General features: G+C 38.7%; 1 protein-coding gene and 1 long non-coding RNA gene across 2 annotated transcripts in view; one reads left to right on the top strand and one right to left on the bottom strand.

The window, feature by feature from the left end:
- The window catches only part of GATA4 (GATA binding protein 4), a 66,083-nt gene extending 57,264 nt beyond the window's left edge, over positions 1-8,819 (bottom strand). The window contains exon 1 of the mRNA XM_087930115.1: positions 8,452-8,819. The gene's annotated coding sequence lies outside the window, so the exon portion shown is untranslated. The remainder of the gene's footprint in view (positions 1-8,451) is intronic.
- On the top strand, positions 4,067-26,621 carry LOC148127541 (uncharacterized). The gene is made up of 3 exons (XR_015742915.1): positions 4,067-4,252; positions 23,017-23,148; positions 26,563-26,621. It is a non-coding gene; the product is annotated as an uncharacterized LOC148127541 (long non-coding RNA).
- Positions 26,622-27,323: the final 702 nt, after the last annotated feature.

The raw sequence follows: 27,323 nt of genomic DNA, 5'->3' as shown, positions 1-27,323 counted from the left end.
TCAAAATAGAAAGGAGCAACGTTTTAGTGGCAGGGATGCAAAGTGGATGAAGTATGGTGTACGTGTGAGCTTTGACTTACCTACTCCCGCATTAAGACTTGCTAGGAAGAAAAAAGTAGCATCTATCATGACTGTTTCAAGACAGTAATGCCTGATCCAAAGTCACCCAGTGGATCTTCTAGCAATCCTATACTGACATTCTGCACAGTCCCGAATTTCCTTTTTTTTCTTTAGTCCAGGATCTACCATGGATGGATGGACAGATGGATAGACAGACAGATAGAAGACAATTACAAGCACTATTTCATTTTCTGAAAAAGCTATTATCTGTGGAAGAAATTATGCAGAGTAAAGTGATAAAAATATGCATATATCTGCCTGGTCTGCTATTAATATTCAGATACTATCAGTGGTTGATTAATTCCTGTCCCCGACAACTGTAAAGCTATAGCTTAGAGTTCACATACTGTATAGTCAAGAAACGTAGATATTTCTCCCAGACCTTGGGGTAGGGTAGTTTTCCCACCCCCACCCCACTTAGATGAGACTTTGTACATGGAATGTATTGTTTGGATAGAAGCTATCTTGTTTATTTATAATGTATTGTGTTTTTTATCTTGTTTGCTTGATATTGTCAACTAGTCAGAGTCATTCTGGAGTCAGGCAGAATCTCCATCTAAATAAATAAATAAAGCAAACAAACTTGACAGCCCTGTCTAGTTCACGAGTACCAGAACAGTACTTTTTCCTGACCCAAAGATTTTACAATCTAACATTTGACACAACCAAAGCAACAGAGAAAAGAGAAGGAAATAAAGGCAGCAGGAATTAAAAGGGAAATATTTCTGTGGGAAGAATATAATCTATTTATGACAATGACATGCTTTTTGCTGTACTGAGTGATCAATGAACATTGTATAGTTGTCCTGTTGCAAAGGTTGGCACCAGATAAGGACAAATTTTATATAATGCGCGTCTCAAGGAAAGAAGAAAGAAAATGAACCTACAGAGAATAAAACATCTGTATATTTTTTTGACCTCTAATGCAGGCTTCACTAAACATGACCCATTATACCACACTAATATGGATTTAGGGAACGAGAGAGGGTCAGCTCCATACTGAAGATCATCCCAGGTGAATTGAATTTCTATATGAATCAGAAACAAAACCCAGTCTTTGTAATGCAAAATATATGCAAATGGAACAACTGATGTACAAAAGCACAAAAGCAGTGGTTGAGGCTACACAATGCACTAAGCATTAATCTCAGTGAACAAAAATACTTGCCGTGTGTCATACTTGTTAATATAAACAAATAAACCTGAATATGACATAACATGATGTCCTGGTTCACACAAAATGTTGAGATAATAGTTGGAACTCCTACAACAAATCTCAAATCTTCCCTTCATTTTAACCTTTTCTAACTGTTACATGAACACAATCAGTGAGTGAATCTTTGCCATTTTCTCATCCTGTGCAACAGGATTTCATTTCCAATTCAATGTGCAATTGCCAATTTGTGAAGCTAAGATTTGAGGCCCCCAAATAATGTCTCCTGCCCATCAAGAATCATTCTGAGCCAGTTATGGACTTTGTTCATACAGCACAAAAAATCTTGAACCTGGATTATTAAAACACAGTTGCTGCATTCTGCTATTAATATTCAGATGATAGAGAATACTCAGACAACCATATTGTGATTCCTGGCTCACTTGACATGTTGAGACAATGATTAGGTTTTCACAACCTACTTAATCCATCAACTACAAGGTTAAGCAGTGATTGGAAAACAAATAAAAATAATGGCAAAAGCCATGTGGTCCCCTGCAATCTAAAACATCTTTTTTTGCTTCTGAACCTTAATCACTACACAGTTCTAATGAGCTACCCAAACCCATTTTATCTAGCATGTTGTTGAAATTTAGCCTGTATTTCTCAAGTTAGCCTATCCCACAATGTTGTGCAGATAAAAAAAAAGTGGGGGTGAGGTATCAGCTCACACAAAACCTTGGAAAAAGAGATCAGATATAGTTAAGATTATGATATAGTTAAGTCTAACATTCAGCTGCCAGTAACGAATCCTTGATCAGTGGCCATGTAAAATCATGAATCAAAATATTTTACATTTTATTATTATTTTTTAATCATAATGTTTTACATACTTCTTTTTATTTGCATTAACAAAGCTGTTCTGAACAGATTACCTCCATCCACATAAATGTCTTTTTGGTCTGAAATTTGAATATGGCTGTTTAAAAGTTCATATCTTAAAATAATGTGTTTTTTTAAAAAAAATATTTGCCTTAGTGCCTTTGATTGATGCATAGTTTATTTAAATAAAAACTTACATGAAAAGTGAAATGAAACAGAAAGATTAGCTGTTTCAGTTGCTCTTGGTTGTAAGACATTTTTGCTGTTCCTAGATAACCTTTCTCAAACCACCCTTGAGTTTAATGTGGCTTCCTCACAAGCTGTTATAGAAGGCTGGAAAAGTTATGGAAATGTCTGGTCTCTGATTTGCCTCTGCTGTGGACCAGAGAAGTAGTCTTAGGCAAGGCACCCCCAGTTTCCCCCTCCCTTCCACTGCAACATTGAGGATGACTCAACTGATACATGCTGAGTGCTTGAAACCCTTATAAAACATGATAGAACTGCCAAGTATTATTAGGTATGTTTACGTAAGAAGCATAGTATCTGGACTTTATTTAATGTGGCCAGAGGCTCTTATCTAAATGGAGATGTATTTAAGAACGGGGGTTTAAGCCTGCAATGTCTTTGCATACTGTATTGGGTATAGAGCCCCAGACATACTTCTAAATAAATACATATATACAACACTGACCTGCACATTAAGCAGGATTCTCTCTTCTGTGTGTCAGTACCATTCATTTATGGATGCTGTATGTTGATCAATTCATTTTTCTCAGCATCGGAAGTCCAAGTAAAAGACTCTGTAATTTGATTCATTTACATGGGAGCACATAGGTGGTCTAGATGGCTTTTAATTCTCCTTTGAAGTTGAAGGTTCTTAAAAGTGCATAACTTAGGCTGAATGGCATGATTTGCATTTGAACAGTAATCTAACCATTGTATACAGTATCGTTATCTTCCTACCCCCAAAGTAAGTTCTCTCTGAAACAAACCTAATCGACTTGCAAGAGATAGATTTAGGACTGGGACCCAGAAATCCATCAAATTAAAATTAAATATAAATGATATATGGGTCCTTACATACAAACATTCCACACATGATCCACATGGCTTACAATTTGTTTATTTTATTTTAGATGTTTTTTATCCCATCTTTATTATTTTTATAAATAAATCAAGGTGGTGAGCATAGCTAATACTCCTTCCTTCTCCTATTTTAGTAATATATTTTCTATAAGTTCCTTTTCTATATTATTTGTTTTACTCCTTCAAACCAAAATCAGACTAGTTTATTAGTATGTGTGTGCGCGCACACACACATCAATACACAAGTACTTGTTTGTTTGTAGTGGATGAAAATCTTAAACAATTCAAGGGAAAAGATGCAAACAAATTTACCATATGTGAATCCAGTTATTCTACTAGAGTCTCAGTTCTGATTTCAAATACAAAACCATCCAGGGTTTGAATAGTCAGTCTTTACCAGCCTGTAAAATGGAAATAATTAAGAATGTCTACTTCTGGTTGTAAAACACTCTTCTCTTGTAATTGCTGCATTTACTATGACCCTATGGAAATCCTGTTTATATTTACAATTGTCAGTTGGGAATCTATTACCAACAACATAGGGTGCTAATTTTGGGGGGTGGGAATTACAATTGGAAAGAACAATTAACGTCTCGGTTGTTTCTTGGGGCTGCGGTCCTTTAACAATATCAGGGCAGGCAGAATACTTTTAAAAAGCTTTTAATAGGTGGAAAAACGCGCTTGGTGATAGGGGTGGTCGGTGCCTGCTATTTATGAAGTTAACATGTGTAGAAAAAAAAAATCTCTGTGTTACAATCTTTTTGAGATAAACAGGCAGAGAGCGAGAGAGCGAGCGAGAGAGAAAGAGAGAGAGAGAGAGAGAGTCGGCCGAGATACTGAGGCAGGCTTTTGTTTAGCAGCCACGAAGAATGGAAAGAACCTCGGATTTATTCGACGTGCTGCTTTCCACATTCGAGGGGGATCTTCTACACATATTTTTCTTTGCAGGAGGGTCTTGGCCGAGCGAAGTGTCGAAACCGCGACTGAATCTCAGCGTCGCAATTGATCAAGGTAACTGAGCAGGGCTTCTAACACCCGGGAAATGGGTGGATTTCCTCTCAGTTATATGTTTGCTTAAACTGTGTGAAGAAGTGACAATTCCTTTTTCTTGGGTTCTTCTTAAATTAAAAGGCGAGGTTGTCGTAGAAGACGTAGGAAATAGTCTCACACGTGTACACCCGGAATGCATGATAGACATTTCTAAAAGTATGTAATTGTGGGTTTGTTTGTTTTTAAAACCCATATTTTGCCCATTTGTCCATTAGGTGCAAGTTAATTCCACTGAGCAAATAAAAGATTTTTGCCATGGAAATGCAGATGAGACTGCAGCCTATAAAGCTATTTCCACTACAGAAATACATTAATTGTTGTTAAACATTCATTACTATCACCCACTTCCCTAGTAACTGATTTTATGCTTCAACCGAATTCATATCACTTAACAATGTTGTTATTAATTTAGCTCTGTTTTCTCATAGAGATGCATATCCTAACCATCCTTATGTACTGTGTATTTTTTAAAATTTATGATACATTTCAAAAGTAAAATTATTGAATTCAGTGGGACTCCTTCCCAGGTATTTAAGAGCTTGGAACCACGATGTATGTTTTACTTCTATAATAATATACGTTTTCTGATAAGGAACAAATATTAGGTGTCACTCTATAAACAAAAAATAAGCGGGTTTCTTGTGAAACATAATGCATGTTCTTACATATAAATACACCTTTTATTCGGGTAAAAAAATACTTGATAGTTTTATAGACATATATAAAACATTTATTCCATGTTTTATATTTCAGGGTAATAATAGGAAGAAACCAAGACAAAATCCTTTTGTCCTTCCTCAATGCAAAATTTACAATTTCCGTTTTAAAAATTATATTTTCTAACACACTTTTTTCTTTTTAACAATAAGATTTTTTTAAAAAAAAAAGATCAGGAAAGAAATAATGTTATGCATCTGGTCCACAATGGCTGTGTGTTTTTAAACAAGGTCTTGTAAGGGACGGAGATAAGATTTGCATGCTTTTATGAAAAAGACATGGAAACATGTCTCTCTCCCCCCACCAGCATTCAAAAGGAGTGAAATTCTGATGGGAAAAAAGAATTAAAAGGAAGGAAGGGAGGGAGGGAGGGAGGAGAGAGAGTGAGAGAGAAAGGGAGAAAGGGAGAAATGGAGAAAGAAAGAAAGAAAGAAAGAAAGAAAGAAAGAAAGAAAGAAAGAAAGAAAGAAAGAAAGAAAGAAAGAAAGAAAGAAAGAAAGAAAGAAAGAAAGAGTGAGTCAAAGTCCTTATTTGGAGGGCGTCTACCAGAGTTTTCTAGGTCTGCCTTCCAAGAAAACAGGAGGCTGCTGAGGACTCGGGAAAGGCCGCTTGCACGGTTTCTTCGAGAAACCGGACCTTCCAGCCGCAGGAACTCGGTTTCTTCCCAAGCGAAGACGCGCAAGACGCGCGCAATCTTTAAAAAGCGAATGTATGTTCCTTCCTCCGGCATCAACGGGGAGAAGATTTAATCCGGGGGAGAGCATTGCTGTTAGGAAAAAAAAGGATGAAATGTATACAATTAAAGCTACGTTTCATCCTTTTTCCTTTATATATAATACATAAAATACATTACATATAAATATGAAAAGGCAGAGGGCGACCCCGTCATTCAAATCTAGGTTTGCGTTAGGTCTCTTCCGCTGCTCCGGATTCTCTCCGCTCCCGGCTTGTGGACACGATTTAACCGATATTAAGGTTTTGGGTGTTTTGTTTTTTTTTAACGAGTCTTGTTGCCTTGAAACAGGCAACAAACAGAAAACCGGTATCAATGTTATTCCGCGCACAGAGGAACTGGGCAAGACAGTTGGCGTAGAAGAAACACTGGAAATTACCAACATATTGGCTCTAGTGGGACAAAGAGAAGTAGAGTCTAGCAAGATCTTTTCGGAGCGAAACCGATTTCCTGTACGAAGGGTAAGGAGAAGGAAAAGAGAGTTGTTGGAAATTTCCGATCAGGTGATATTGAAAGCCACGCATCTTCCCCATTAAAAAAAAAAAAAACCCAACACCACCCCGATCTCCTTCCCGCTCAGTTATAAAGGGAAATATTCTGTTAGTCCTTTCCAAAATCTACAGCGTGAGACAAGGCTCGCTCAGTCGGAGATCGCCTTTGCTCCTTCTCCCCGCTCTCACTGACATCTCCCCCCCCCCCGAAGGCTTGCTATCGTCTAATAAGCAGGTATAGGATCGGGCTTGGAAGTTGGTCCGTGGTCTCTGCCTCTCTTCACTCAGAGCCCTCCGTGCACCCTTTGAAGCCCATGGGATCGAGAAGCGAAGCGGCTTGCGCTCCACGGGACTTAATTGCAAATCAGAATTAGGTGGTAAATTCTTGGTGGTCTCCAGACTACATCAAAGGTCATGGTGGGTCTCTGAGCGAGGTGGGCTTACTAGCGAAGAAGCCAAGGTTTTACTAGTCAGAATAAGTCAGACTTTATTAGTCACTACAAAGTCAGAGGTTTTACTTTATTCTAAATCCTCCAGGGGATCCAATTGGAGAAGATTTAGGATTGAGTTGTGCTGAGTAATGCTTAGATGGTGCACTCAAGCCTCAGCCCTAGAGCGGTTCCCTGTAGCACCATTTACACCCAGCCAGAATGAGCTGCGCCAGACTATAGGAAGGGAGTCAGTAGGCATCCCGCAGCATTGATTTAGTTTTATTAATCATTCCTTCCATGATCAAAAAGTTCCCTTCCTTGATCCAAAAGTTAGCATAGGTGTGCAAAAAATTGTTGTCTTTAGCTATAATAAATAAAATAAAAATAAAAAGGATGTTGCCTGAACTAGTTGTTATAGAAACTGTTGCATGTTTGACTATCTTTTTTTTTAAAAAGAATTCTATTGGTGAGTTTCAACTACAACCACCTTATAAAGACAGAGGGAGGTTGGGATGCATGCCTTTCTTCCCTGGACCTTCTCTTCATTGGTTTCAAGTTAACAAGAACCAAACTTAAAGCTCAGTCACATCCATAGTTATCTAACAACAAACCCCATTAAAGACATTGCCTGACCAATTTTAGGGCACAGAAGGTAAAGCTGTACTGCTTGCCAATATTTTCTTAGCAAAAGACCAAGTAGGCATTGTGATCTATTCTCCTTGCTGGTCTTCTTTTATTAGTTTCTATTTCTTTACTGGGTTTCTATACACCTCTTTCCAAACAGAAGTTCTTTACAAGACTTTTTAATAATAACTAAAACCCTCTGTTCATCATACTAGTGAATAGTACACCCCATTAAGTTTGATGTAAATTATAGTTCTTTATTAGCTGGCTGTAGCAGTGTAATATTTTGAAGGGTAACTGCATTAAATGTGTTGCAGTGGATGCAAGACATTTTGGATTAATAGATCTATTTACTCCCAAGAGTACAATTTAGGATGATACTGGTCAGAAATCCTACTAAGCACTGGGACACTTACTCCCATGTAAGCCAGTAAGATAGCAACCTGAACTTGCAGTCTGCCCTTACATTGGGGGGGGGCAGAATCGGTATCAAATGATGAAATTTTTAAATTCAAAGCCTCTAAAAATATAAACTAGATATTCAAATGCATTTGTGCTAAGCATGCTGTTAGGCTTCAATAGGTCTTTGATTGCAGTGAGGTATTGCAGAAAAATCTGCCTAAACAGACAGCAGAAAGAATGAAACAAGGCACCCCTTCTAAATTGATCCTTCTGTTCCTTGTTTTGGATTAGCCAAGTTCATCAGAAACTAGATCAGGTTTGTGATGAAAAGCATCCCCAAACTTCAGTCATGAATGAACCTGTGAATAAAACTTTTGAATCATGTTTTGCTCAAGAACAATCATATTTGAGTCAATGGAGCTGCATTCGAAACTGCTTAACTTCGTACCAAACAGATGGTGTTTCTCCCGATATCTTGGAAAAGGAGAACCTTGACTATCTGTGGGGGTTGCCTGGCATTCAACTTCATCCGAGCCTGTATTGATGGAGTCAAGCCAGACTCATATGCAACTCCTTCTGTACCGTTCATTTAGAATCGTTTTTTAAAAAATCTAATCCTGTTTAGTTTCGTTTTCTTTCAAATTATATAGGTGGCTTCCTTTCAGTGATAATTCTCCCAGTGTTCAGTACAGGAAATATATATCCCTAAACCCATTCTGCATATCTTCTCTTTCAACGCATATTAGTTATATAGTTTCCTACCTTTTCTTTCATTTTTCTTTCTCTTGCTTTTCTTCCATTTTTCCTCCCACTTCTATTTTCTTCCTCTCCTTCTGCTGTCCTTGCCTTTTCTTTTCTGCAAAATCTAATCCCCCGGTTGCTAAGAGCAGGAGAGATCATTTCAAGGACTTTTGTATGTGGAATTGTATCTTCCAGCTCTTTCCAGGACTGCCAGAATTTCTTAGTTCAAGGCTGAGAAACTTTTCCAGGCTAACCATAAAAAATAAAGGCAATTGATATGAATAGCTTGGGAGTCTGAATTCAAATGGGTGTGGGGAGAAATGCCTCTTCTCACATAACCCTAGACCACTTCTTAGAATGGAGCCAGCCAGCTTCACATACCTGACCATATGGATTCACTGACATGGCAGAGGAAATTACAGAAAAGATACTGTTAGGCTTTGACCTTGCATAAAATATGACAGGAAGGGATGAAGATGAGCCTCCAGAACAATCTTGATGTCCTCCAGATGTGTTGGAAAATGAACCCTGTCATCTCTAGCCAGGCTGATTGGAGTGCTGGGATTTGTGGATCTACCACTTGAGAAGTCAGTTACCCCACCATGGAAATTAAATTTCAGAAGAGCTAAAGAAAGATTTTTATTTTTTACAGCTGATGTTTTGCTGGAGCAAAACCAGTGTATTTTCAGTGTGATGAACAGAAAACGATTTTCAAGAAGTACACAAATTCACCTCATTGAATAATAAATTGTAAAATGGGGAAGTAGCTATCTCAGTTTGCCCCAAAGTCTCCAGAGGAAAAATAGGATTCTGTAGCATTGTAATTAATCAATATTGACTGATTCACTCTGAGCTAGTTCCTCTGTTAAGTTTCTATTCCTCATTGGGGAACATAAAGTTTGCAAATGTATATAAAGTTTGCAAACGTAAGCTAGGTTTTCCACACTCCAGGCATTTATTAAGTTTGAGAAAACTATTGTAAGAACACATCAAGAATGGGCAGTAGGTAAATTTAGGTTCAAAACTGAGAGTACAGTATGATACGGAACTTTGTACTTCATAACAATAGAAGGCTTGGTCAAATGACCAATTAGATCAAGAAAAATATATGCAAAAGACTGAATTTGAAAGTTTATTATGTCCTTGTATATAATTGGAATCCATTGTAACATCTAATCCAGATTCCCCAGTCTGGGTCTGGCACATTTTTTCTAAATAGTATAGGAAATGTAGTCGAACGTATCTGGAAGGCTCCAGCTTGTGCAAAGCTGTGCTAATCTTCCAAGGCTTTGGAACATCTGATACATGTTTTACTCAGATATTTAATTCTGGCCAACCAACACAGCCCCTGACCTCAGTGGAGAAATATTTAAGTGAGTTTAGCATGGCCTCGACATTTGAACACTGGGACTATTCAAGCCATCTGTATTCTAAATGTGTCCCTTTGATCCTTTCCTTTCCAGAAAACATAATTCCCCCCTCCCCAAAGGAAAAAATGCATCTTTCTGGAGAGAGGATCAAAGGCACACCCTTAGGATTCAGACAGCTTTGCTACAATCAATTAATACTGTTAATGGGTCTTCCTTGCAAGTCTGAGTAGGACATTTTCTAAACAAAGATAAATCCACATTCAAATTTTGCATAAAGAAACAGAGATTCTAGAGTATAGGCAGGTCACTTTAAGGGGTGCTGGTAGTTTCAAATGATGGTTGAAATAGATTATCATTTAACTTGCCCATGCAGCATTTTCTAGAGAACAGTTTCAACTTCAGATCTTTCATGTGACTCGGCTTCTACATTCCTGCATGCATATTCATCAAGGAGGAGAAAATAATTGTCATCTTTTAAAAAGGAATGTCTACTTACAGGATCATTTAGGAACAGAAAAAGAGGAAAAAACTGGGAAGGAAGATGAAAGTAAATATTGGATACCAGCTCTATTATTATGACCACTGAATTCTTTCTACCTTGACTTATCTTATTTCAAGGGAACTGGGAGGGGCGGGGGAGAGAGTAGTCTTTCAAAGACAATGGTTTTCTTTGCAAATAGATTGGAGAGCCACAGTTTTTCTTCAGTCCTGTAACTCCTGTGAAACATAATTAATATTGTTAGTAGAAGAAAAGAGAGCTAAGTGCTTTTGATCAGATCAGATTTTAGGTGCGTGTCACACTGTTTCATTTCAAGCTTTGGCTCTCTCGTTCTGCGCTTTCCTGTTTTTAATCTTGGAGAGTTGGAGAATCATTGGTACAGAGAAAATAGAATAAACAAACAAACTAGCATATGTACAAATGTAAGTCTTGGAAGCCGGGTTTCCAAGTTTCATTTCTCCCTACTGCATTCTCCTTGCTCTTGGAGAAGGCTGAGGGAAAGAAACAGGAAGTGAACATTAACTGTGGAGGAAGCAGGAAGTGGCCATTGCACTAGACAGGTCTTTATAAACGGGGGTGGCTGGGTGGGCAGGTATTGAACACCAAATAAATAGGAAAAAAAATATCCTTGCACCTTGATTTTGTTTTCAAATGTTTGCTTATAGGCCAACTATCATTCTGTACCACTCATCCCAGTATCACTTTTCAAGCATACTATGAGTACGAGAAAGAAAATCTGAGTATTATTTGCAAAATAAAATATGATTAACCCATTGGCCTACTTAGTACCCATACCATTCATAATCAGCAAAACTGACCTTGTGATTTGGCATACAAGTCCAAATCATGACTGATTATAGTAATTCACCTTCTTCCCCAACTCTCATTAAAAATACTCTGTGTTTAAAGCAATATGAACTAATGACCATACATTTGGCTGTCTTGGTTTCTTAATCCATGAAGGGAACTGGGAGGTGGAGAATGACTCCTGTTTGTCTTTTTTTGGTTTTGCTCACTAACATGCAATCATTCAGCATTAAGTTATTTTATGAAAGCAACACAAGTTGTTCCACTTTTAGTTCATATTGATCGAAAATTCACGAGGACTATGATAACATAGTTCCATAATCTTAAAATCAAATTAACATGTGGTTATTAGAGGTTGATATTTTATTTTTATCGTTGTGTATGCACGCATTTCTGTAATTTATCTCACTTATATACTACCCACTCCAGACAGCTTTTGGGAACCTACAACATAACAATTCTCTTCGCATTATTTTTTTAAATCTCAATGATTATGCCTACTTTAGCTTCGGAGGAGTGAAGCTCTTCGCACCGCCCTTTTCCACTGACAACTGCTTCCAATCCATGGTACGGAGCGGCCATACAGACCCCAGATCCCCTTTCCCACTGAAGCCGACCCCGATGCTCTTTCGCCGCCTATTTACTGGCTTCGACGTCCTTCCGCCGCGTGTAAACGGCGCCTTGCTGCGCCGATTCCCCTGTTGCGCCGGAGCGTTGCGCCTCTCGGGATATTAATGAGGTGTCCGCTGATAGGGAGCTCTGCAGGGTCGCCGCCGGCCTGTCTCTGCTGCTCGGGCGTAGACTCCCCGGCGCTGGGTAAGGGCAGAACCCGGCGGACCCCGATCGCTCCGTGCGAGCCCTTGTTTCTCTGCAGATTACAGCAGCGAGGGGAAGGAAGGAGCAAGGAAAGGAAACGGGCAAGGCTTGACCGGATCGGCTCCCTTCTTGACGGGCAGAGTAGATTTTAATCTCAATGATTATGCCTCAGATTCCCAACAGGAGCCCTCCAACAGACACCCCTGTTGGGAACATGTCAGTTGAGAATGAAAGCCTGAACATGGTGCCTTTCCGAGCCCTTCGGCCTTGCAATCCCCAACTAACAAGGGGTTTGCCTGGTATGTTGTTGGGGAGAAAGGAGCCAACGTCTAACAGTGTTCAGGGCGCCAGGTCGGGAAAGGAAAGAACGCCGCTTTTCAAGGCCGTGGGTGAATCCAACCAGTTCGTTGGAAATTGTAAGCAGGGGAACAAATTGACACACTACCTATCTAGACCTCTTTATTTTACCTTCCCAAATACAAACAAAAGGTTCTGCAAGGAAAGACAATGCAGAGTAAAGAAAGCATGGTGACTGGGGTCTTTTCTTTTCAACCTTCTGCTGGTGATCTCAGCTTTTCAGGAATTTGGAATATGCGAAAGTATGGAGATTGCACAGTCCTTATTCCCAGTAGTGTTTCTGGCTGCTGCCTGTAGGAATCCTTGTTTGGGCTCAGGGCTGGTGTGAGGTGGGACCCCATTACAAGGATTGAGCAAGGCTTTCTTTGTGCATATAGGTCACATAATCCCATCACAGGGCAGTGTGACCATGAAATGGAAGGTAGGAAGGTGAAGTGTTTGGTTTGGAGCACCACAGAATTGCATTAGCTCTGCTGGTGAATTCGTTGTGTTGCAATTCATCTGCTATGAAGAATTCTTGCCTGCCCTGTACACACAACCCCCTTAAATCGTCTTAGTTGAAGAGCTAAGGCATTTGTACAACATTAAGCTTGGTTAGTGTTAATCTTGGTTGCTTAACATGCTCTACATTTATCCAGTGCTGAGGAGTTTTTCAAACAGATGCTGTGAATAGTCATTTGTATGGAATGATGGGAATCATCATTCCATTGGAATTGATGACCTCTTTGGTTCCTTCCATTTATTCAACTCTATGATCCTATGAGCTTCCATACTAATAGAATACTGATGTTTTGTCAGGAAAGGAGAGGCAAGGCAGTCTGCTCAGTTTGTGATGAGCTACCAAGAACTGCACTACAGAGCAAATTGTTTTACCTTTGAAGATACCTGGTACAGATGCTGGTGTAACACTGGAATACACATCACAACCTATTATGCTAGAATGGAAGATTATAGAACTGAACCCATGGAGATAAAAGATTTCAAGTGTATGTCACTTCATTTAGTTAGTTTATAGTTAGAATCTAGTAATAATAAAACTAATAAAGTCTTGTGCAAATCCAGAAAATGGATTCATTCAAAAGCTAGTTTAAGTATTTCATGAATGTAGATTTTTTGCTTCTTCCAAGCACCAGGGCACTTTTTCTAGGCTGGATTTAGAGATGGGTGACTAGTTATCAGACCATATTTGGGAGATGCAAATTCAGCTGAAACTAACTATTCAGTAAATACACCTGCTTTGTTTCTACAAAGAACATTGTTGACTTGAATGTGGCTCCTGATTTGCAAGAGGATTTACAAAAACGTTTCAAACTGATCTTGTCATACAGTGGATATATATTTTATTGGAAAATGGATTACAAATTCAGTGAAAACCTCTTGATATTGAATGATGAAGGAAAGAGTGCCAAAATTGTTCTGTACCACTTGGTGTAGATTCTATGGTGTCTGTAATATAAGGTGCCCAGAGTTACCTGTGTATGAGTTGGGCAACTATAAAAATTTGTTTACTAAATAATAAATACAAAAAACAACATACAAATATCCTTCTGTATTCTGTAGCACTATACTAGTTACATTCAGGATTTTAAAGATAACTCTGATTCTTAAATGTAGAATTTCAACTTCTTCCACTTTATTTTAAGCTGAAAATATGCAAAAAACTCCAAATTACATATATAAAAGAGTAGGATATCAGTGGCATTTTAGATGTTGCTGAACTAAAATCCCAGTAACACCAATAAGTGATGAAGAATGCTGGGAGTTGTAGCCTAGTAAGATTTAGAGAGCCATAAATTTCCTTTCCGTGGCTTATAATAGCTAAATATGCTTTGCAACCTAGCCTATGGAAACATTCAGATTCATAATTCTACTGGCTATCTTTGAAATGAAAAGAACCAGCGATTGTAGCTAGCTCAGTTAGATGCCAGTTGTCAGTTGTACCTAACTAGTAAAAAAAAATCACTATTGTAATTACAAGTAGTGGTTTTATTTAAAAAAAATCACATCAGCTTTCAGAAGTTTCACTGTAAATTATTTGCATAAATAATTATATTTTCCTTTTAGATAGACATAGTTTCACCCAATCCTTCTGGAGCCAGAAAGGGGCAGTTGGCCTGGATTTTGGCTATTCTGACATTAATATCATCATAGCCTACAGTAGTTATAGAAAAGACATGGCTACTACTGGTAGGTCCCGTGAAACAAACTGATTCTTCTTACAGCTGTCTAGTTAGAGGTGAATACATTCTTTATCTATGGCAACTGACCAACATTCATCTTTATTCAACCCCTATATTTGTCTCCCTCAGGAGACCTTGAGCTGTATGGCCTTGGAAAGAGCAACTCCAATAGCTCTGCTTTTCAGCCAACTTAGTCTTATTACGTCCTCCCTCTGTAGTGGTCTCTTTGTCTAGACAGGACAATTTGCACATTCTACAGTGACGGGTTGTAACATTTTTTTAATTAAATGCAAATCCTCAATGCAGGGGGGAGGATGGAACCCACCCTATCATCTGTAACCCTTTGCTTCTTCAGACAGTCCAAACAAAGGATAAACAATTGATTACAACAAACCCCACCCACGGTCAATAGCCATCCAGAGATATCTCTATCGGTGGTTAGTGATTGGTGCCCCCCCAGAAGCTTAAGAACAAAAAAAGAGAAGAAAGTCCAGAGTTGTCTAATTGATTGTTAGGGTTGTACAGATTAGATAGCAAGAAAGTAGCAGAGGGAGTTATCAGAAACTTCAAGATGACTGAACAAGGATAGCAAGCTCCTGGAATAAGCTAGATGAGATCTGTGTGAATTACCAGAAGGTAATGAATGCAAGGATAATGCACTGTTCCAGTGCCAATCTTCTGCCCAGGATACATTGGCCTCTTTCCCTTCTCCTTTCCTTCCCATTGGTCCTGAACTTGGCTTCCTCAGGCTTTTATCTTCCAGATGTATTGAAACAATAAATCTTAGAATTCACAGTCAATGTAGACAATGTAGTTTCAATACATACCTCAGAAGGATTCTTCTACACTGCCCTCCCCAACCCATTAATTTTCATATGCATTGACTTCAACTCCCACCATTCTCAACAGTGGTTATTTGGGGCCTGTCTCCTTGTTCTGCTCTAACCAAGTAAAGAACTTAATTCTTTCATGTCTGGATTGCAGCACCATTCCGTCATGTCCAATTTCATTTACAACATGGCTCCAGGAGGTGCTCTTTCCTCATTTATATTGCCAACTGCAGATATATACCAAGTTTTTCATTTTAGTAAGCATATCTAAGCAGCTACAAATTTGTTGAATAATTTTCCAAGATAGTAATTTATCTTATTTCAATGAAATGTTATGTTAAGGTCTTTGGGAATCCCTATATAAATCTTACTTATAAAGGCTCCACTGAATATCAGAGGCCTGTTGTAGATACAGAATAGGAAGATGCAATGTTGGACTGAACAAAAGATTTCCTGTCCTTGTTGGAAGAAGAATAAAAAAAAATATGTTGCTGGATTAGTGGGCAACACTCAATCAAAAAAAAAATTCTTACATGCACCTATTTGAAATACACAAGGATGGCATTTCTGTGAATTGTCAGATACGCTGAAGAATAGAAACATGTATTTGTGTCTATTGGGTTATGATGGGGCCATTATACAGCTGGCTGCATCCCTGGAGTTTCTCCAAAATTGTCTATCAAACTAATTTTTAATGTAAAAGAAAGATAAATTATTTCAGGCACAGAAAGTATTTTTGTTTATTTGCTTATTTAAATGTATTGGTGAGTAAATTTATTAAATAAATCTTAATTATTCATTATAATAAATCAATAAATTATTAAATAAATGTATTAAATTTATTAACTGAATTTTGTGTGTGTAAGCTTGTTAACTATTAAAATATAAAACATATTTGTACTGGTTCCACCTCTTTGTGGTCATGTGACTCCAGTATACTAGTTTCTGAGTAATGATGCCCCCACTCCTCCAAGCCATGTATGTCCCTGGTACAGACAATAATTACAATAATAATGGTATCTACTTCAGATATATTTTGAAAAGTATGTGGTACTGCCTTTCTGTGCTTATATTATTTCATATTTGCTCTTTGCTCTTCTCCAGTTCTACTAACCTGAGTTTTTATTTGTCTGAAATAAACCTAGGCATCTTATGCATGCAACCCAGGCATTCCATCACTGAACAATGGGTCTGTCTCTGAATGGGCAAGCCTCAGGGAATAGAACATGTACCTTTTACAAGACTTATGGTTGTCTTTATCTGTAAATTGTTGACACCCTGGATTATAAGAACCGAAATAAAAATTAGAAGAATCTAATAAAAATGCTGCAGAGTGGACAGGATGCCATTGACTTTTTGCAAATCAGTTTGAGGCTCTTAGTTTAATTATAGACCAGGGTCTGGTCATTTTCATTTTTAACTTCTCTTGCCCTAGGAAAGAAAGAAATGCAATGATGTCTGGGCTGCAAGCATTCTGCAGCAGAGATAATATATTTGGATGACTTCCACAAAAAAGGAGCTGTGTTAGAACCCAACGCCTTAATTATCCTTAGCATTTTTGGCTTAAATAACACATGCATCACAATGAAAGGATGGAGTCTTAACGTGATAAAAAATGAACTGAATTTGTCTATAGATGGGAAACTTGTTTTTACTATTTTTTTTAGTCTCCCCACCCCATGTAAACTTAAGTAGAAAAATTATATAGCCTAACATAGGAAAGGCTTGAGAAGAACCTTCCACTGGTTTTAAAGATGGAGTTGGTTTTTTTTACAAGGACTGGGTTTATAGTGGAATACACCATTTGATAGTAAGTTTACAGCTGCACTTTTAAGAATAAATATACAAAAGAAAGCAACAACACAGAAATAAAACAACAGCAGCAGTCCATAGAGGGAATCAGTTACTAAAGTTTTTTGAATTTACAATTTTATTATGAAAGTAGAGAATGTACATGTAGTCCCAAGAATGGTTTGGCATGAGAATAGTTTCCATTTTTCATACAAGAGATACCATGAGCTTGATCCTTTCCCATCTTCCAATGTTATTGAATGAAGTTTTCAGTGTGGCTGCAGCATTTATCTGCAGATGGGAAAACATTTGGGATGGGTAGCCCTTTATTGGCTCCATAGAATCCTTCAGTGGCACAGAAGTGGACAAAATTGTTAGGTGAGTTAAGGCACACACATTTTCCACCTAATTCTCACACACTGCTATTTTCCCTGTAGAGACTAGGTGCATAATGGAGTGGAGAGCGAGTCTTTTCCCTGACAATCAGAATTCATCTTTTCTTAGCACCAGAGCATTCCACCTCCTCTGCAAGGAACTGTTCACCTAGCCTAGGTCTGCATATTACCTCTTTTCTTCCTCCCAATCTTGATGTGAAAATTCCTTGGCAATATCAGAGAACATTATCTCTTGTCAGGGCAAAGACCCAGCCATAATAGCGGTCTCTTGTCCATGGTGGTACCAATACATCCTTAAAAAGAAACTCTAGCCATTTCAACATAATTTGGACATAATAATGGAGGATATTATTATTATTGGTGGTGATAAAGGTGCTAGTTTGGTCTAGTGGTTTAGGCACCAGGATAGAAAATGGGAGACTGAGAGTTCTAGTCTCTCCCTAGTTATGAAAAATGGGTGACCTTAGACCAGTCACTCTCTCTACTACTACTAGTAGAGAGAGTGCATAGAGACTACTAACGTACTATGGAATACACAGGGAATAAAGATCTGCAGATGCTTTGGATTTCAAACTTAGCAGCATTGTTAGTGGTAAAGCAGGGCTGTCAAACTCCTGGCTCATAGGCTGGATGTGCCATGCGCTGGCCACAGCCACACCCTTAGCAAAGGGTCTTGATACATCATGTGATGCCACCGTGATGATGTGAGTTTTACACCCCTGTGGTAAATGAATAGTTACCCCAGAATTTGAAGTGTACTCGTGTACAGGATTCAAATCATTGGGTTAGGCCCATGATGGCGAACCTATGGCATGTGTGCCACAGGTGGCATGCAGAGCCATTTGTGCTGGCATGCGAGCCGCAGGCAAATTTACTTCACTGCTCATGCATGCACCTCACAGTTGATTTTTGGCCTGTTTGAGGCCTTTTTTGGCCTCCCAGAGGCTTGAGGAAAGCCTCTGCAGGCCGAAAAATAGGCCTGTTTTGTCACTTCCTGTATTTCTGGAAGTACTGGAAGTGATGAAATGGGCCCGTTTTCTGCCTGCAAAGTTTGCAGAAGCCTCTGGGAGGCGAAAAAAGGCCTCAAATGGGCCAAAAATCAGCTGGGAAGTGCAGTGCAGGTAAGGGGGCGATGGCGGGGGGGATTGCACGTGCATGTGCAGGGGCCATGGGGGAGGTGCACACTGCCTTCTGGGTGCTGGCATGCAAGCGCGCAAGCTCAAGCACACATACAATTTTTGGCACAGGAGCCCAAAAAAGTTAGCCACCACTGGGTTAGGCTATCTAGTGTTTCCCTCCAATTCCTGATTATGATTCAAGTAACTAGAAATCAATAGGCACTGATCTAGGGACCAACTCTAGCATTACCTTTTGTGTTCCAATATTCCTTTTATAGTGGAAGCAAATAGTAAAATTGTTGACAAATTGTAAATATACACTGCTCAAAAAAATCAAGGGAACACTTTAACAACACAATGTAACTCCAAGTCAATCACACTTCTGTGAAATCAAACTGTCCTCTTAAGTAGCAACACTGATTGACAAGCACATGCTGTTGTGCAAATGGAATAAATAGGCGGAAAGCATAGGCAGTTAGCAAGACATCCCCAATAAAGGAGTGGTTCTGCAGGTGGTGACCACAGACCACTTCTCAGTTCCTATGCTTTCTGGCTGATGGTTTGGTCACTTTTGAATGCTGGCAGTGCTTTCACTCTAGTGGTAGCATGAGATGGAGTCTACAACCCACACAAGTGGCTCAGGTAGTGCAGTTCATCCAGGATGGCACATCAATGTGAGCTGTGGCAAGAAGGTTTGCCGTGTCTGTCAGCGTAGTGTCCAGAGCATGGAGGCGCTACCAGGAGACAGGCCAGTACATCAGGAGACGTGGAGGAGGCCGTAGGAGGGCAACAACCCAGCATCAGGACCACTAGCTCTGCCTTTGTTCAAGGAGGGACAGGAAGAACACTGCCAGAGTCCTGCAAAATGACCTCCAGTGGGCTACAAATGTGCATGTCAGAAACAGACTCCATGAAGGTGGTATGAGGGCCCGATGTCCATAGGTGGGGGTTGTGCTTACAGCCCAACACCGTGCAGGACGTTTGTCATTTATCAGAGAACACCAAGATTAGCAAATTCACCACTGGCGCCCTGTGCTCTTCACAGATGAAAGCAGGTTCACACTGAGCACATGTGACAGACGTGACAGGGTCTGGAGATGCCATGGAGAATGTTCTACTGCCTGCAACATCCTCCAGCATGACCGGTTTGGCACTGGATCAGTAATGGTGTGGGGTGGCATTTCTTTAGGGGGTCACACAGCCCTCCATGTGCTCGCCAGAGGTAGCCTGACAGCCATTAGGTACCGAGATAAGATCCTCAGACCTCTTGTGAGACCATATGCTGGTGCGGTTGGCGCTGGGTTCCTCCTAATGCAAGACAATGCTAGACCTCATGTGGCTGGAGTGCGTCAGCAGTTCCTGCAAGATGAAGGCATTGATGCTATGGACTGGCCCGCCCGTTTCCCAGACCTGAATCCAATTGAGCACATCTGGGGCATCATGTCTTCCTCCATCCACCAATGCCACGTTACACCACAGATTGTCCAGGAGTTGGGGGGTGCTTTAGTCAAGGTGTGTGAGGAGATCCCTCAAGAGACCATCTGCCACCTCATCAGGAGCATGCCCAGGCATTGTAGGGAGGTCATACAGGCACGTGGAGGCCACACACACTACTGAGCTTCATTTTGACTTGTTTTAAGGACATTACATCAAAGTTGGATCAGCCTGTAGTGTTTTTTTTCCACTTTAATTTTGAGTGTAACTCCAAATCCAGACCTCCATGTGTTGCTAAATTTGATTTCCATTGACAATTTTTGTGTGATTTTGTTGTCAGCACATTCAACTATGTAATGAACAAAGTATTTAATAAGAATATTTCATTCATTCAGATCTAGGATGTCTTATTTTTGTGTTCCCTTTATTTTTTTGAGCAGTGTATAATAGATTTATAGAGCCAGATATGAACACTTATACTACCACATATATATATATCTCATATATACCACGCAGTGTAATTGGACTTGGACAGCTCATACATTCAAATGAACATTACAATGCAAGATCCAATCTGGGTCAGTCATCCAGACCAGAGATTTAGTCTTCCAAGCTTTGGGACTCATGCTGGAGTCCATCCTCAGGGAACTTCTCTCTCATCAGAATGTATGAGGTACATTCCCTGAGAATGGGCTCCAGCATGAGTCCATCATGACTGACTCAAATTGGATCCTGCAACATTATCCTAGGACATGTATATTTGCCTTCAACAACAACAATAATAATAAAAACGACAGATACATTGGTCCTCGACTTACAACTGTTGTTTAGTGACCAAAGTTACAGTACCACTGAAAAAGTGACTTACAACCATTTTTCACACTGGAGCACCTAATCAAAATTCAAACGCTTGGCAACTGACTCATATTTATGTCTTTTGCAGTATCCCAGGGTCATGTGATCACCTTTTGCCAACTTCAGTCAAGCAAAGTCAATGGGGAAGCCTGATTGCACTTAACAACTGCAATGATTCACTTAACAACTGTGGCAACAATGGGTGTAAAATGGAGCAAAACTCACTTAACAGCTGTCTTGCTTAGCAACACAAATTTTGGGCTCAATTATGGTCATAAGTCAAGGACGACTTGTATCTGAATGGCTCTTAAGTAATAGGCAATTTTTTCTCTCACTACTGCCCCACAGGGCAAGACTAAATCAAACAGATTTAAGGTCCAAGAAATCCAACTTTAGGAGACACCTCCTGAGAATAAGAGCAGTTGACAAACTTTCTCCCAATGAGAGGGTTTGTATATAGCCCTCTTGAAGAGGTTTGAATTCTGAGATGTTTTTGCATTGAGTCCCTGAGTCAACTGGATGGCCTTAAAAGGCCTCCTTTAACTTTGGGATTCCATAAATCTGTAAGAGCCATCCCCATTTGGCCCCTGGGAATGCCACTCTGAGAATTCTAGGAAATGCCTGAGGCACGGAATGCTGTATGGAGACTGCCAAGCGGCCTTTTACAGGGAGCTGGAATGGTACACAGGTTGCAAAGCTTTTCAACCCTACCAAGGGTGAAGCTGAAGTTCAACAGAGCCAGTGAAACGATCCTGAGATAACAGCCCAGAATATCTAAACAGGTAACACCCAATTACAGCCGCAACTCTGTTGACTTACACTTTTCCTTATCACCAGGCATCAGCGTATTCATGTAAATTGCAAAAAGCATTTTGATGGATGCCAACTCAGCCAAGGCCTCTAAGCTATGAAACAGGGAGTGCAGTGCAATGCAATGTATGCTTTCCTTATCAGGAAGCTGTGACTATTGCTATGAAATTAAAACTATAAAAGGCAGGGCCTTATCAGCGACTTCTAATTCCCTGAGTGTTCATTAGGGGCTGCTCCAGACCTGGAATCAGCCTCCCGGGACCATTTTTGCAGGTTTAAGTTGGAAGGGGAAGGGGGGAAATAGTGTTATCACAAGTTGTCTTGACAGTTAAGCAGACTCTTTCTTAAGATGTCTGTTTAGACTAGGCTTGAAGGAGGGAAACAAGCAGGATTAAAAGGCACTTTCATTCCAGTAGTGACCAGGAATATAAGCTGTGTTCCTAATGTGGTCCCAGAGGAAGATGGACCTGTACATTTAGAAAGTCCACCTTGCAAAGTGCTTTGTAAATTTGGAAATTGTTGCAGCAGGAAAAGGGGAGGGTGAAAGCAGTATTTAGAAATACGTGGAACTTGTAACTCAGCATAGCAAACAGTGAGACCTGCCAGCCAGGTAGGTATACCCATATATTGTTTTTATGAAGTTTGGTTTGTGAGACATTCAGCGTTGGGTTCTTAAAGTGGGCAGCCATAAATAAATATGTGCATCCATGTATTGTATGTCCACACAGAGACATGCACACACTTAGCTCTAACAATATGAATTGTACTTAAATACAAGAGACATAAGAGGAGCAATGATGGACCACTCTTCAGATCCATCTTACTTCTCAACAACAGCCCACCAAAGTACATTAGAAGACAGTGAAGCAATAGTCCTCTTTGACCACTGGGCCTAAAATTGCTATTCAGGAACATATTGTCTCTCTGAGCTGGAGAATTTCAGTTCAGTATCTACTTCTAGAGTTACTGGAGTACACGTCTTATCTCCAGCATATATTTTTCATTTATTTGTTAAATATCCTATCATTTGTTCAGAAACTCAAGGCAGCATACATAGAGCCATGGTGGTGCAGTGGTTAGAATGTAATACTGCAGGGTTAATTCACTGCTCACTCCCAAGAGTTCAATTCTGAGTGGCTCAAGGTTAACTCAGCCTTCCATCCTTCCGAGGTCAGTAAAATGAAGACCCAAATTGTTGGGGGCAATAGGCTGACTCTGTAAACTGCTTAGAGAGGGATATAAAGGCACTGTGAAGCAGTATATAAGTCTAAATGCTATTGTAAATGCTATATCACTTGCTCCTTCTATTTTCCCACTATCACAGTATCCTTACAGTGTATTGAGACAGACTAACTGGTCCAAGAGTCAATGAACTTTTATGATTAAGGGTTTGAAGATCAAGCAATGGAAGAGTCCACTGGAATCCAGCAGCTAATAAACTCAATCAATCAATGAGGTTTGTATGGATTTGGAGCAAACAATGTATTCTGCATATATAAAACAATTGTTCAATAGGGATCCTTCCAATACTATGAAATTGGATACTAAATGAAGTTAATGAGCAGAGAAAATAAGCTACAACCTAAAGATTCACAATATAAACTTTCATATCGAGAGGTACAGGATAGTTGACAGTAGCTAACAAATAGTTAATTCTGCTGGATTTTTTTGGTGAGTGCTAGCATTTAGCAGGTGAGCAAATACAGGGCAAAAAAGATAGATATCGCCATCTCTTAGCAACACAAAAAGCAAGAATCGACCATTTTTATCTCATGACCTTTTGCTCTGGACAAAAGCATTCAACAACTGGAACCTAAAATCCATGACCTTCCCCTGCCCTCACCTGGGTTAGGTGTAAGTGAAAGAGTCTCCCAAGGACTTCTGGTGATGAATAAGGATTGCATCCTGCCATTTTTTCCACAGACTCACCTCATTCTTTCTTACCAGAGTTCTTGGTCTGAAAAAAACAAATCAATTCAGAAAACAGGAAGGAAGGTTTGATTTAATCCACAGCAACTGGTGGGGTTCACACATAATGTAATTTGTTTGGTTTCTCCTAATATATTCTGTTAAACTAGCTAATTATCAAAACCATGGTTGATAAACTTAGTGGCTGATTTTTACATTGCGCCATGCTATAAACAAACCACATTATGATTTTAAGCCTGATATCTGAGTCTATCCAAATTTTTTAAAGAGAACATTTGGCTTATTTTGTCAATAAATTTGAAAACATTAAACAAATTGACAATTTCAGACTTTTTGTGAAACAACATGCCTCAGAGAAAAGCATTAAATGAGTGACCATGTCTTCCTAATTATCCAACGATATGCAAAATGAACCACAAAGCAGCAATAAAGTACAACAGGAGAATTTGCTTGGCTAAAACTTAGGACCCACATGACAATTAATTGGGTTATTAGGTATTGCCATAGGAAAAATATTGTTCTGAGATCTCCATTAATAAATGTTTTGAAATAAAATTCATTACCTTATCTCTCTAAATAATGAAATAGCAAAATTTTTATGTCCATATTAGTTCAACCCCTTTGTTTTTTAAAGTAATTTCAAACTTGGGCCAGTCATTCTCTCTCTCAGCCCAACCCACCTCACAGGGTTGTTGTGGGGAAAATAGGAGGGAGACGTGTTGGATATGTTCACTGCCTTATTTGTAAAAATAATGAAATAAAAATAAAACTAAATAAATCAATTTCTCTAGTGTCATTGCTGGTTCTTCCTCCTTGTAAACTCTGGGTTGGAGAGACATTTTATGAACACTATGCAAGTGAGCCCAGAACTCAACTCAGAAATGTTTTTTTTTTAAGAAAAATGAGAATATTCCAAAATTAACTGAAAAACCCTGCTCCCAAAACTCTAAATATATAATAGTGACTTTTGGAGTCTCTCCACTTCTCAAATTTCTCACTCTCCAATCCCAGTGATTGAAGTGTCACAACAAAAAATCAGGCATTATAATCAAATATTCTCTAACATTCATCAGCTATTTTCCAATGGCTTTGTTTAAAAATAAGTCTTGATCGCTTGTGCTTCAATAAATGCAGCCAAGTAGGTAGGATTTTCTCCAAGGTCCCGGTTGGCAAACTATCTTACTATGCGTTCCATGACAGGGACTGGCTGAATGAAACACCCAGAGCAAGGCTTTTGTAAAGCTTTCCCAAAAACTAACTACACTAAGTTTGCCAACCTAAATTTCTTTTTTATGTACAAAACATTTATATCTCACTTATCTTTTAGAATTAAATGGCAAAAATATGGCCAAGCTATAAGTGCCTGAAAAATTCTTCAGCTGTAGGTCACAAAAGAAAAACCAGTGGTATTAGGGTACCCTCATGAGTAAGTCACAAGGATGTCGATGGGCTAGCATAAAAGTAAACTGAACTGAATTGCTGTTGATCTCATAAGTATCAAATAATTATGTTGGCAACAAGTTGGAATTAGTTTGTCATTGTCTTCCATCTTCCTCAGATAACTGACTTACAGAAGTTTTGGTATATGGCTTCTTTCATCTCTAGACAGGGAATTGGAGTTCAACATGTTTGAAAACAACAGGCTGTAGAAAACTGCCTCAAAAACACACACCTTTATCTAATTTCTGTTAAGTAGGGATTGCCAATCTTTTCTTATTGCTTTAACAAAATCGTATAGAGCATCTATTTCAGCCTGTCTAGGAAAGTTCTTTTTTTTCTCCTTCAGCAGTTGTTTTTCTTATTCCTGCATTAAACCAGGTGGCTAGAGAGTGTAATCATCCTTCAAAGCAATATACTGGATGTTTTCCAACAGTTGTTATATTTTGGATTAAAAGCAAGAAAAATTATAGAATTGCCAAAGATAAAGCCTCTGGCTTTTCTGGGGAAAAATAGTTTGAAGGTCATTGGAAAAAGTAGTTTTATGCAGGCTGCTTTATACTTAAAATCCTATTTATTTTTAAAAAAGTATACAAATGTTCTGACCTTTAGAATTATTACTATTAAATACAGGATTTCATATACATTTTAAAAGTTTTTTATTTGACAAGATGATTAGAACAGAAAGAATAAGCAGAGCAGAAATAATAGGTGGGGGAGAGTAACACAAAATAGATGTATTAAACTGATTAATGAAGATTGAACAATCCATATTGCAAGGGAGCAGCAATAGGGAATGAATGGACCCATTTTTCACATTTCTGCTATAAAATGTAAGAAAGAATACTGTGAATCTAAAAATATGAATCTGACTTTTGGTATGTCAGATTGCTGGGTTGCCGGATTATGGATCCAGTAAGCCCAATATTATGTATAATTATGAGATCTGAGCTGCCACAGCTCTACAGAAATTGCAAATTGTTTATGGCCTTCTAGTGGTTATCCATACTACTGCAGTTCAAATCAGAAAGACCAAATATAATCTGTTTAGTCTTTCAAAACTTGATATTAGCAAGATCAGTATGCATCTGATGAAGTGAACTGCAGCCCCATGAAAGCATGTGTCTTTTAATATAATGTATCAAAAGTTGCTAATATACTCTTAATAATGTGGGTATAAGCCAGAAAACTTCATAAATTTCTTCTCCTCTTTCTCCTTCTCCTTCTTGGAAAATAGGAAGAGGAAGGAGTGTTGGATATGTTTATGGCCTTGAATTATTTGTAAAAACAATGAAGATGGGATTTAAATAATAAATAAATGTAAATATAAAGAACATCAGGCAGATATATCATTGTCATTAGAGGAATGTTGATCTGGAATGAAATACTTGTTTTATTATTTTAAATCATGAGAAGAATTATTTGGAATTTACATTTAAGTTTGGCTTATTTTTTTCTTTACTACCCCTTTTCTGAGGAAAAGAACTATCTATTTTTTTTACAGATTGTTCTGTCTAGCCTTCAAAATGAGGGCTAAACAAGAGTTAAATAAAAGGAGGAGACAAGAAAAGAAGAAGGCAAGTATCAGATTTTGAAATATACTTATGTGCTATTTGAGGAATAAAGTAGTCTGTAGGTGCTCAGCTAAAGTAGTAGTAAGAAGAGGAATCTCTGAACTTGTATGTGCTTGGAAATAATCTTTGCTTACACAGAGATTGTGCAGCATCAACATTTAAAGATAAAAGATAGTCCAAATCTGTGGGAAAAAGTCAAGAATATGCATTAACTACTAAAGAACTGGAAAGTAATTTTAAAATCTCAGCATACAGTTTAACAATAAGGCAAGTCACAGCAACTAAAAATTAGCAAATCATCAATACTCATAAAGAAAATTCATGCAAATATTCATCTGGATTTTCCACTACTACCCAGCATACTTCTTAAATCAAAGTATGACTAAAAATAAGACTAAAAATAGATTTAACTGTCTTGGAATATTTGCAGAAAAGATGGTTTGCCAGAATAAAACTCTTGATATATAACAAGATCAGACAGATGATTAATTTGCAAACCACAGACTAATTGGACCTTTGGCTAATTTGTATCATTTTCCAGATCCTTTGAAAGGAAGATTGGATTAGGTGAGCCCTTGCCTAAGTGGTATCCTTCAGATAGTGAAAATTATAGCATCAAAACCTCTGGAAGGCAATATGCGAGAATAATTGACTTAGAAAAATGTTTGGAAACACTTCTCTTTTGTATGAG

This window comes from Pseudonaja textilis, chromosome 1, assembly GCF_049901715.1.
Source record: "Pseudonaja textilis isolate UNSWEBS1 chromosome 1, rPseTex1.2, whole genome shotgun sequence".
Lineage (NCBI taxonomy): Eukaryota > Metazoa > Chordata > Lepidosauria > Squamata > Elapidae > Pseudonaja > Pseudonaja textilis.
This window is presented reverse-complemented; position numbering and strand designations above follow the sequence as displayed.